This window comes from Ipomoea nil, unplaced genomic scaffold (assembly GCF_001879475.1).
Source record: "Ipomoea nil cultivar Tokyo-kokei standard unplaced genomic scaffold, Asagao_1.1 scaffold3162, whole genome shotgun sequence".
NCBI classification, from domain to species: Eukaryota; Viridiplantae; Streptophyta; class Magnoliopsida; order Solanales; family Convolvulaceae; genus Ipomoea; species Ipomoea nil.
In genome coordinates this window covers 1,061,758-1,073,836 of record NW_017619590.1, presented here as the reverse complement: position 1 = coordinate 1,073,836, position 12,079 = coordinate 1,061,758, and the positions used below count along the sequence as shown (strand labels likewise).

The following is a 12,079-nucleotide window of genomic DNA, read 5'->3' as shown; positions in this document are numbered from 1 at the left end:
CCGTATGCACCATGCATGGTGCATACGGATGTCAAAACGACGTCGTTTTATTAAAAAACGCGCGTCTCCCCTTTAAAAGAAATTCAGGTTCGATTCCCAGCAACAACATTATATTGTTCATTCATTCTGGAATTTTAGTTCATTGATTATGGAATTATAGTTCATCGATTATGGAATTGTAGTTCATCGATTCTGAAATTTTAGTTTATAGATTATGGAATTTTAGTTCATTCATTCTGGAATTTTTAGTTCATAGATTAGATTATGGAATTATAGTTCATCGATTATGGAATTATAGTTCATCGATTATGGAATTTTAGTTCATATGTTGTTGCTGGGAATCGAACCTGATTTTTTTTTTTAAGGGGAGACGCGCGTATTATTAAAACGACGTCGTTTTTGCATCCGTATGCACCATGCATGGTGCATACGGATGCACAACATAATTTGCCCTATATATATATTATATAAGTCTCGAACCCCACATGTTGAGCCTATATGTATGTATAAATATAAGTATTAATATTTTGTGAGCCTAAAGTGTCTAAGCTCAACCTATGTTACCCACCCCAACTTCCTAACCCAACCCATTCATTGAATAACCCAATCGTTATACCCTAAACCACGGCGCACATAGCACTGTGCGCCGCGCGCCTCCCAAAATGACGTCGTTTTGGGAGGCGCGGTAGGAAGTTGCTGGGATTATGTGTATTTGTTCACACAGTTATGTGTATTTGTTCATATAGTTATGTGTATTGGTTCATACAGTTATGTATATTTTTTATACAATTATGTACATTCTTTTTATACAATTATGTACATTCGAATCAGAAAATTTGTGTGTATTATGTTAATAGTTGTGTATTATGTTAAAAGTTTATGTTTATTATGTATTATGTTAGATTATGTGTATTATCTTTTAAAAAGAGTATGTATATTTTGTTATATAATTATGTACATTCATGTATACAATTATGTGTATTCTAGTATAACATTATGTACATTCTTGAACAGCGGGTTTTTTTTTTTAAGAAAAAACTACTGCCATTCACTGGGGCGGGAAATTTAAAAAAAAAAATAAATTAAAACGACGTCGTTTTGCATCTGGGCGCATAGTGCAATGCGCGCCGTGGTGTAGGATATAAATTGCCTTGAATAACCCTACTCTTTGTTGTGTGTATGAATGCATTGTATCATTTCCATTCTTGAGCAGCCAAACACCCTTTCCCCTCCCTCTCGGCTTTGGCGTGAATGAACAACCGGCAACCCTTCTCGTCCTCTTCTTCCATCGTCGATCCCCACCCTTCGCGTTTCTCTTCTCGACCAACTTGCATCTCCCTTGAAGAAGAGCAACAGCGTCGCCCCTCTCCTTCGCTTTCAGCAGCCAACGTCGACAAGGAGATCAACGAGAGAACGTGCAGCAACATCCGGCGAGTAGCCTCTTCCCTCCGGCGATCTAAGCATCCTCCGGCGGCGTCTCCTCTGATCTCCGGCATCCCAGCTAGCAAGGACGGTACGAGTTCCTCGGCGTTCTCTCCTCTCTCGGCGAAACAGAGCAGGTTCATGGTGGTGGCAGTTCGGAAGCTGTGACAGTGGAGGTTTGTGGTGGCGGCGGTATCGACGGAGCTCGGTGGTGGCGTCTCTCCTCCGTTCCCGGCGTTCTCTGCTCTCCGGCGGTGTGTTGTTTGAGGTGTTCCCCGCGGGCAGAAGAAGGGTGGAGGTTTTCACCGTGTTCTACCCGCTGCCTCCCAGTGAGGAAGACGAAGAAGATGTTGATAGTTGGTGAGCTTCTTCCGTGTTTTGCTGATTAGTTTAGGTTAAGTAGTTGTATGTTGGTTAAGTCACTAAGTGGTTAATTAGTGTGGCGGTAAGGGGGTGTTTTATGTAGTAGTTTGGCTAGAGTTCGAATCCCTTAAGCTTTAATAGTTTGCTTTTGTTTATTAGTCTTAATAATGCTTAGTTCCTTAGCTTAGCTTATGGTTTAATAATTGTGATTACTTCACAATAGGATGCCTAGCTTAGTTGGTTGAGCTTGTGGGTAATTAAGGATAGATCTAGGTTGTTTCTATTTCCCTTTTGAGCATAATTAGTTTTGTATAGTACTCTTGTTAATTAGTTGGAGATCCGGTTTGATTCTCAGGTTCCCGTTTGGCATATGAGTTGAGCCTAGCATATGTTGGCGTTGTTTTGGTTGGATAAGCGATTGAGGTAACCCATGTTCTACAAAATCTATTTTGCTTACCTATATGATGATTTCTTAGATTCTACATGTACTATTTTGCTATGAAATGTGAGTGTTTATACATTGTCTTGTGAAAATGCATATCTAGAGCTTGTGTTTAGGGTTCTTTTATGCCATTGCTTGGCTATTCCTTTGATTCAAGTCATTTTGTTGTATTTGGTGAGTTTTGGCATGTTTTGGACTTGAATTTGAGCTTGGAGTTGAAAATCCCCGAAGGGATTGTTTTGGTACAGGACGTGTACCCGCGGGCGGAACGGCGGGCGGGGCACCACCCGTCGCCCCACCCGCAGGTACAAGGCCTCGTGGGAGATGTTCCCGCGGGAGGAACCACGGGCGGGGCACCACCCGTGGGTCCACCCGCGGGGAACACTGTGGTGTTTGATTGAATTGGGATTTGTTCCCCGTGATTCTTTTGACTCGGTATTTGGTTTTTGGATTTCCGGATGTTTTTTTGTAGAACTATTTGAGCGTCTTCTTGATGCTTCGTATGTCTAGAACTATATGGTAGGATTCCATGTAGGTTTTGGTGTCTTGAACCGTGCTAAGTGTTCAACATTGTGTTTCGTTGAACGGTGATGAGTCTTGTGTGTTCTTCGGAACTATCTTTGGTTTACCCATTTGATAAGCATGCTAGTTCGGTGTTTAAATGCTAGCGTGTGTGTTGTTTGTACCTTCCTATTGTTGATGATAACTTGTGTTATTCATCGTTGTTGTTGTTGGGCTGTGACCCATTCCTTGATTGAGTATGGTTTCATATCTTCGTTGTGATCCGTTGATTGATTCCTGTTGTGGTGTGATGTGTGTGTGGCTTTACCTGGATTGCACGATTAGTGGTATGGGACACTAGTCACCATGGTATTGCAGTGGTCCTCGTGGTGGCCATGACGCGATTATGGAGTTGTGACCTTTGTGTAAGGTTCATGTGATTCTTGGATGGCATGTGTTGCCGTGTGTGTGTACGGTACCCTCGTGTACTATGAAATTGGTGGTCTCGTTTGTGGTCGTTGGTGGGGGACGACGGTCCCAGGAGGGAAAAAGGTTGGACTAAGAAGTACAGGAGTCCTGGAGGTAATGGTTGGAAGAAGATACAAGGTTGGGGGTAGCCATAAGGTTGGAACCGGGCATAAGGAAGGCATATCAACTCGTGATGGGTGATGTCACGAGGGCTTGTGTAGCCGTGGTTGTGTGTTCTCTTCTTGTGACGTGTGTAGTCACAAAGGCATGTGTTGCCTAGGCATGAGTTGCCATTGGTCTTGTCTTTATCCTTTGTGTTGTGGTTATCCTTTGTGGTTTTGGGATGTGTTCCCGTATCCTTGTTGAGAGTGTTGAGTCTTGTGTTGACTATTGCTCTTGGTTTTGTACGTATATATATATATATATATATATATATATATATATATATATATATATATATATATATATATATATATATATATATATATATATATATATATATATATATATATATTCCGTTTCGAAAATGGCTTTACAACTTATATCTTATCTATTCTATGTATGTTATTTCACAAGTATTGGTGGGTTACCAGCATTATTCGCTGACCGGGCGTCGTCCCATGTTTTATTGTGTTCTTTCAGGTGATGTCTAGACGAGTGCGCGGTCTAGTGCTTGCTAGTATAGCTTCTCCCTCTTTGTTTTGAGGCCTGTGTGCCAGTTTAGATGTAGCACTTTGAGACTATGGGTTTAGATGTAAACATTGCAGATGTTGCCGTAGCGTTCATCCTTTTGGTGAACGTGGTATAACACCCCGTGTTTCGGATTATGTCTATCTATCTATCTTTCAGTCTTCCGCTGTATTTGTTTTTTAGTTCAGTTATCTGCATGTTTAAGGCTTTTAAATAGCATGTTTTTAGAGGGTGTTACAGTTGGTATCAGAGCCTAGGTTTAAGCCTAGGATGTTAAGTGTTGGACTTTAAAGACCTAAGTTGAGCTTAGGTTAGTGTTTGTAAGTTGAGACTCTAAGATGTTTAGTGAAGCCTTTAAGTTGTTAAGTACCTAAGCATAGGATTCTTAGGACGCGCGGTGAGCTTGTGTGTTACCTTTTGTTATCTGTGTAGTTCTTTTATGTTGTTCTGTTGTTAGCTCTAGTAGTTGTAGCTGTTGTTCTCGGTTGGTGTGAACCTTCTCGGTATGTTGCCTCGTTTTGGGTTCGTTGAAGACCTACCGAAGTCTGCGGATAAGAGAAAGAAGACCTGAAGATCTGTTGTCACAAGATAGTCAAGTCGTGATGGTTGCAGCTGGGCACACGGTCAACACAAAGAAGATGGTCTACTCTACTCGCAACCTAGAGTTAGCTACAACAATCTCCGTTCAAGCAAGTGATGTCGTTTCTCGTACGACATCGTCATCAGTTTCACGTTAATCCTAGAGTTGAAGTTTATCTTTCATGCAACCGAAGTCCGTTAAGAAGCAAGACATCATCTAGAGTTCGAAGATCAAGTTAGAAAACCCTCACTCGCGAGGGGAAGTCAAGAGCGGTCCCAAGCGCTCTAAGAAGATGTCAACATACACCAAGGGGTCATTTGTGGGTTAACGTGTTAGAAGCCTTCCAGAGTTAAAGAGCTACGAATCAACCTTGGACCGTCCCAAAGCACGAAGAGTTGAAGTACAAGATCGAAGTGTTCAGCATAGAAGTAGTTCTACCTACCTACGGAGAAACCAAGATCGGGAAAGTTCTAAGCAACGAACTTGGAAGTAAAAAATATCAAGATGGCCTTACCTGAAAAGCTTAGACCTTCAAGGTACCTAGAAGGGAAGAACATCGTTGTTGACAAGTCGCTTGATCCTGTGAAACGTGAAGAGGTTAAGAAGTTGTCGGTGAATGAGGGTACCGTTTATCCTAGTCGGCACACCTGGAAGGTTATGGGTAACATAAAGTCTTTTGGTAAGGGGGTTCGACAACAAAGAAGAAATGAAGTCGTAACCGAGTTGCAATCAAACGTTGGGGGCAGTCAGAAGACTCAAACCGACAAGAGCAAAGCAAAGATGGATTTGATCACCGAGTGTTCCTAAGTTGCAAGTGAGACGATGCGCCGAAGATTCCTGGTGAGAGATCTACCTAAAACCAGGAAGGACCGAGAAGTAGCTAATCTTGTTTGGGAAGTTTGAACAGTAAAAGAAAGGACAGTTAGAGATCAACCTATAGACCGATTCTACCGTTGGACCTTCATAAGTAAGACTTGATCGTGCGACAACAAAGTTTTCAGGGAAGATCTACCGTTGATCAAGACAAGAAAAGACCAAGTGGTTGTAACCGACTACCTTATGAAGATTGCAAAGTTATCAACTGTGAACAAGACTTAACCTACCGAGCTTCTAGTAAGGATATGAGCAAATCTTTGGACAAGGAACTATGTAACGTCTCTAGAGGTTGACTTTGGTGAAGACTTCAGTTTACGAAAAGTTCTACCGTTTGCGTTTGGCTTAAGGTTGAAGTTGAGTTCTACAATTCAACCAACTTTGGATGACCAACGGGAAAGAATCATACAGATCAAGAAGACAAGTTGGGAACTTGTGCTATGGACCGTGGATTGTTCCCTAAGGATGGACCAAGTTTCCCTTACAGTGGTGGTTATCGTCACGCATACAATGGACTCCTTACAAGGTTTTCTGATATCCAGAGTACAGAAGTTCACGATGCTAAGGAAGGTACCAGGAATACGTGGGTGCTTAGACCTCGATGATCTTCAGGAGCAATAAAGAAGGAAGTTTGGTTTGTAAATCACTGAAGTCTTTGGACGACAAGAACAGACAACCGGGTGTGCTTAAAGAAAGAGGAAAGCAGTGGTTAATGCTTCAACCGATCTTGAGTTAGCTAGAATGGACAGCAAGCCGAATCTCTAAGAAGATCAAAGAAGTTTGCTAAGAGCTTCGCTACCGACGCAATGATGAAGACCGATAAGGGAAGCAAGCCAACTCCTAGTTGCCTAGTCCCTGTGAGTTTCGCTCAGCCGTAACAAAGTGAAAGAAGAAACCAGTGTTTGAAGAAGGGTTTGTGGTGAAGATGTCTGTGATCTCAGTTTATGAAGAGGATCCGGTATAGATCTTAGCGCTAGAACGCGTCAGAATCAAGGTAAGGAACCTTCAGTTCGTCAAAGGTGCAGTGATCGAAGCGTCGAGTCGAAGAAGTCGCCTGTAGTCAAGAATTCTTAACCCTCTTTAAGCCGTTTTTCTCCCCTCTTATTGTCAAACCAAATGCCTTTTCTGGGAAACCCTTCCTATCTCTTCGAGTTTCGTTCTTGTTTCCTTCTTGTTTTTGATTCTGTACAAGGTGACAACCTCGTTTTCCTAAGTTGTAACCTTGAAAATCTTGATTTCCTCTCTAATCTACGCTATACTTGAGCCTAAATCTAGTACCTTTCGTTAGGAAATCTTTTCAATTCTTTCAAATCTCATTCTTGCTCCCTCACTTCAAATGATTCTGTGCAAGGTGGCAACCTTATTTCCTAAGTTGCAACTTTGATGACTTTGATCCTAATACTAGTTAACGTCGTCCTCCAGTTTGGAACCTAAACTCTCATCCTCTTTTCCTTTCCAATCTTCGTGTCCTTGAGTTTAATATCCAAACCTTTTCACCCTTTCTAACCTTTCGAAACAAATCTTTTCCAAAACCTAGTGTATATATATGTATATATTTTGCCCGCAAAAATATTTTTCTCTATATACTATCGTATTTTTGTGACACTCTTATCCCCAAAATGATTTTCTAGCTTCGGGGACGAAGCTTCTTTTAAGGGGGTGAGGATGTGACACCCGGTATTTTCCTAAAAATAAATTATAGTCCCGATAAAAAATATTTTTAATAAAAATATTTATATAGCTATTTATTTTAAAACGGGCTCGTGTTTACCTATTATGGTGAACCAATATTTTTTTACGAAATATGTCTAGACCCAAAATGATTTTTAATCCCTAAGGCCTAATAATTATTCTTTGAGCCCAAGTGCTTAATTATCCTAAGACTATATATTATATAAGTCTTGAACCCCACAAGTTGAGCCCATATGAATGTATAAATATAAGTATTAATATTTTGTGAGCCTAAAGTGTCTAAGCCCAACCTATGTTACCCAACCCTACTTCCTAACCCAACCCATTCATTGAATAACCCTACTCTTTGTTGTGTGTATGAATGCATTGTATCATTTTCATTCTTGAGCAGCCAAACACCATTTCCCCTCCCTCTCGGCTTTGGCGTGAATGAACAACAGGCAACCCTTCTCGTCCTCTTCTTCCGTCGTCGATCCCCACCCTTCGCGTTTCTCTTCTCGACCACCTTGCATCTCCCTTGAAGAAGAGAAACAACGTCGCCCCTCTCCTTCGCTTCCAGCAGCCAACGTCGACAAGGAGATCAACGAGAGAACGTGCAGCAACATCCGGCGAGTAGCCTCTTCCCTCCGGTGATCTAAGCTTCCTCCAGCGGCTTCTCATCTGTTCTCTGGCATCCCAGCTAGCAAGGACGGTAAGAGTTCATCGGCGTTCTCTCCTCTCTCGGCGAAACAGAGCAGGTTCATGGTGGTGGCAGTTCGGAAGCTGTGACGGTAGAGGTTTGTGGCGGCGACAGTATCGACGGAGCTCGGTGGTGGCGTCTCTCAACCTTCAAGGCCGGAGAAAAAGTGGTTGACTGTGGAACAAAGGATTTTGGTTATGTTGGTATCAGACTGTTTGTTGCCTAATAACAACAAAAGCAAGTTGTTGGGGAAGTTGGAGTGCACTTTTGCCTTTTGTCTCAAGAACATGGTTAAGTTCAACTTGCCAGCTTTGATGTTGCAACACATGGTTTTCTGTCGGGATCACAATCGGAAAAGCCTACCGTATGGGATAGTGTTAGTTGGATCTTGGTTAGGAGGGGTGTCACTGTGGATGGTTGTCTTCCGAAAGCCGTGGGAAAGTTGGTGTTGGATGCCACCAATCTTCAGAGTTGTAATCTGTTTCAGATGGATGATGGTGAGTACATCACGCTTGAGGAAGTGGCAAGGAAGGCACCTGAAGAAAGGGCAGAGTTGGCAGCCGAGCTTGGGATCCATGCCGGGAAGTTGAGTCTCGTCGTTCAGAGCTTGGGAGGTGATGAGGAAGCTGAAGATGAAGCCGATCGTGAGGATGAGGTGGGAGCACCGGAAGCCGTTGAAGCTGAAGAAAGTGACTCGGAAAGCGAAGAGAACCGACGAAGAAGAGAAGCTCGCACCAAGAGGGAGCACGACTCCATGTCGCATGAAGAGCGTGTTGTTGCCTTGCTTCGTCAGCAGAACCGCTTGATCGAGGAGGGCTTCGCCTACATGAAGACGCAGTTCGTCGCCGTGCACAACAGGCTAGATCAGATCGAAGCCAGTTCGAGCCGTAGAGAAGAAGATGATGAAGAGTCCGAGGAGTCGGAGAGCGAGTCCTTCTAGAGTGAAGCTGTGGCTACCGTGTTCGCCTTTCCTTAATAGTTGTATCTCCCTAGCCGTTGTTGCCGTTGTTGGTTGTTCGTTGTTTGCTTTTGTGTTTGTTTTCTCCTGTTGCCTTGTTGTTTAGATAGCTTAGTAGTAATAGTGGGTATTTTGTGTTGGTTGCCTTGTTCTTAGTTGTTGTCTAGTAGTCGGCGTTGTGTTAAGATTAGAGTTCGTGATGCTCAATCTATTCGTTTGTTAAACTCTTGCCAATCTTTGATTTCATATACCTCCTTTCTTGTTTTGAAACTCTTGAGAAATCTGTTGAGATTGACCAAAAGAATTCGTTCTTGAATCCCTTGTCACAACATTGTTTCCTTTCACCGTTTGCTTGTAATTCGTCGTACCCAAGCTTCGGGGACGAAGCTTCTTTGAAGGGGGAGAGGATGTGACACCCCAACATCCAAATTCAATTAACGGATTAATTGAGTAATTAATCCTATTTCAATTAGTGAATTAATTCCTAAAATCCTGAAAATTCAATACTTGTGGACTAATAATTGACTAGTCAACCCTAAAGTCAAAGTTGTACCTTGAGCTTTGTTAGGAGTTCCCTTGTTCCTTACATTTTTTAATGTTAGTAAGGGCATTCTTGACCTTTCACATGGTGTTAGTATTGTAACCTAACCTAGTAGACCATCCTCATTCCATCCTTACACTTTTCTAAAAATCTAGCTCCACCCTCTCTCTAAAAGGTGAGTAGCTTTTCTTCCAAGCCAAGTTGGAGCCTTGCCAAGACTTCAAGAGTTGCTTCCAAGATTCAACCTTTCTTATATTTGGGCATCTAGGAGGGTAAGATCTAAGTTCATCTTGTGTTTTTGGTTTTATCTAAGGTGTCTTTTCTTAAAGTTAGGATCTTTATGATCTTTTGGTTTGTTCTTGAAGTGGGTTTGGAAAGTGAGCCTTGTGAGGAGCTTGTTGAGGTGTAAAGTGAAGTCTTTATTCTACAAGAGGTAACTCATGCTCTACAAAACCTATTTTGCTTACCTATATGTGATTTCTTGGATTCTACATGTGTTTTGCTATGAAATTGTGAGTGTTGATGCATGATCTTGTGAAAATGCAAATCTAGAGCTTGTGTTTGAGGTTCATTTGTGCCATTGCTTGGCATTTCCTTTGATTCAAGTCATTTTGTTGTATTTGGTGAGATTTGGCATGTTTTGGACTTCAATTTGAGTTTGGAAAAGAAAATCCCCGAAGGGATTATTTGTATAGGTATATGTACCCGCGGGTGGAACGACGGGTAGAGCTCCAACCCGCCGCCCACCCGCGGGGAACGTAGGCCAGTGGGTAGTGTACCCGCGGGCAGAACCACGGGTGGGAGCCTACCTACCCGTGGGTCCAACCGCGGGGAACACTTCGGTGTTGTGATAGGATTTGATCCCCGTGATTCTTTTGACTCGGTATTTGGTCTTTTGACTTCCCGTTGTTCTTTTGTGGAACTATTTGAGTGTTCTCTTGATGTTTCGTATGTCTAGAACTATATGGTAGGAATCCATGTAGGTTTTGGTGTCTTGAATCGTGCTAAGTGTTGAACATTGTGTTTCGTTGAATCGTGATGAGTTCTTCGCAACTACGTTTGGTTTACCCGTTTGGATAAGCATGCTAGTTCGGTGTTTAAATACTAGCATGTGTGTTGTTTGTACCTTCCTGTTGGTTGATGATAACTTGTGTTATTCATCGTTGTTATTGTTGGACTATGATCCATTCCTTGATTGAGTATGGTTTCATATCTTTGTTGTGATCCGTTGATTGATTCCTGTTGTGGTGCGATGTGTGTGTGGCTTTACCTGGATTGCACGATTAGTGGTATGGGACACTAGTCACCAAGGTATTGCAGCGGTCCTCGTGGTGGCCGTGACGTGATTATGGAGTTTGTGGCCTTCGTGTAAGGTTCACGTGTTTATGGGGGATAACATGTGTTATCCAGGGCATGTGTTGCCATGTGTGATCGGTACCTAGTGTACTATGAAATCGGTGGTTTTGTTGGAGGGACTGTTAGAGGGGGAACGACGGTTCCCGGGGGAATAAGGTTGGACTTGGTGTACAGGGGTCCTGGAGGTAAAGGTTGGAACTAGACATAAGGTTGGGGGTAGCCATAAGGTTGGAACAGGGCATAAGGAAGGCATATCGACTCGTGATGAGTGATGTCACGAGGGCTTGTGTAGCCGTGGTTGTGTTCTCTTCTTGTGACGTGTGTAGTCACAAAGGTATGTGTTGCCTAGGCATGTGTTGCCGTGGGTGAGTTGGTCTTGTCTTTATCCTCTGTGTTGTGGTTATCCTTTGTGGTTTTGGGATGTGTTCCCGTATCCTTGTTGAGAGTGTTGAGTCTTGTGTTGACTATTGATCTTGGTTTTGTACTTCTATACTTATGTATTCCGTTTCGAAAATGGCTTTACAACTTATATCTATCTATGTATGATATTTCACATGTATTGGTGGGTTACCAGCATTATTCGCTGACCGGGCGTCGTCCCATGTTTTATTGTGTTCTTTCAGGTGATGTCTAGGCGAGTGCGCAGTCTAATGCCTGTTAGCATAGCTATTCCCGTTGTTTTTATGGCATGTGTGCCGCTTTAGTTATAGACTTTGATGACTTTTGGATAGTTGTAAACAATGCAGATTTTGCCGTAGCGTTCATCTTGGTTGGTGAACGTGGCATAACACCCCATGACTTGGATTTTTATTTATCCAGTTATCTTTTAGTCTTCCACTGTGTTTGTTGTTTAGTTGTGTTATCTGCATGTTTTAAGGTTTTTAATTAGCCTGTTTTAGGGGGTGTTACACTAACTGGGTAAGAAGTTTAGGATTCCTAATTAGAATCTGAATAGTAAAAGGTCTACTTTCTTTATTCCTAACATGATTAAAGGCTTAATTAGAGATAAGGGTCCATGGTCTATTGTGGACCACATTAATTAATTAAGGAGATTCTAACTAAATTAAATCTTTTTTAACTATTCTTTAATGGAATTAATTAAATAATTAATCCGGGATTAAAGCCCGTAACACGGGGTGTTACATGCAGGATTATTGAAACCCTTAAAGATACCTCAATGGAAATGGGAACATATATGTATGGATTTTGTGAGTGGATTACCGAAAAGTCAGCATGGAAAAAACACAATTTAGGTTATTATGGATTGACTCACTAAGGTTGCATATTTTCTACCCATTAAGAAGACAACTTCATTGAATGACCTAGCTGAGTTGTATGTGTAATACCCACTATCTTGGAAATAAAAAAAATATACCTATGTTATTAAAATAGGTCAACAAGTCAAAGGTTATTAAAATTGATATTGGATGAATTTACTAAATTACCCCTCTTTACCCTTAAAGGTTAAGGAACCACTTTGGTCTTGGATAAACATTTCATTTGAAAGAAGATAA

At 41.9% G+C, this 12,079-nt stretch overlaps 1 long non-coding RNA gene across 1 annotated transcript; it reads left to right on the top strand.

The window, feature by feature from the left end:
- Window positions 1–1,189: 1,189 nt before the first annotated feature.
- Window positions 1,190–11,300, top strand: LOC109167395. The gene is made up of 3 exons (XR_002051851.1): window positions 1,190–1,782; window positions 2,141–2,208; window positions 11,189–11,300. It is a non-coding gene; the product is annotated as an uncharacterized LOC109167395 (long non-coding RNA).
- The last annotated feature ends 779 nt before the right edge of the window (window positions 11,301–12,079 follow it).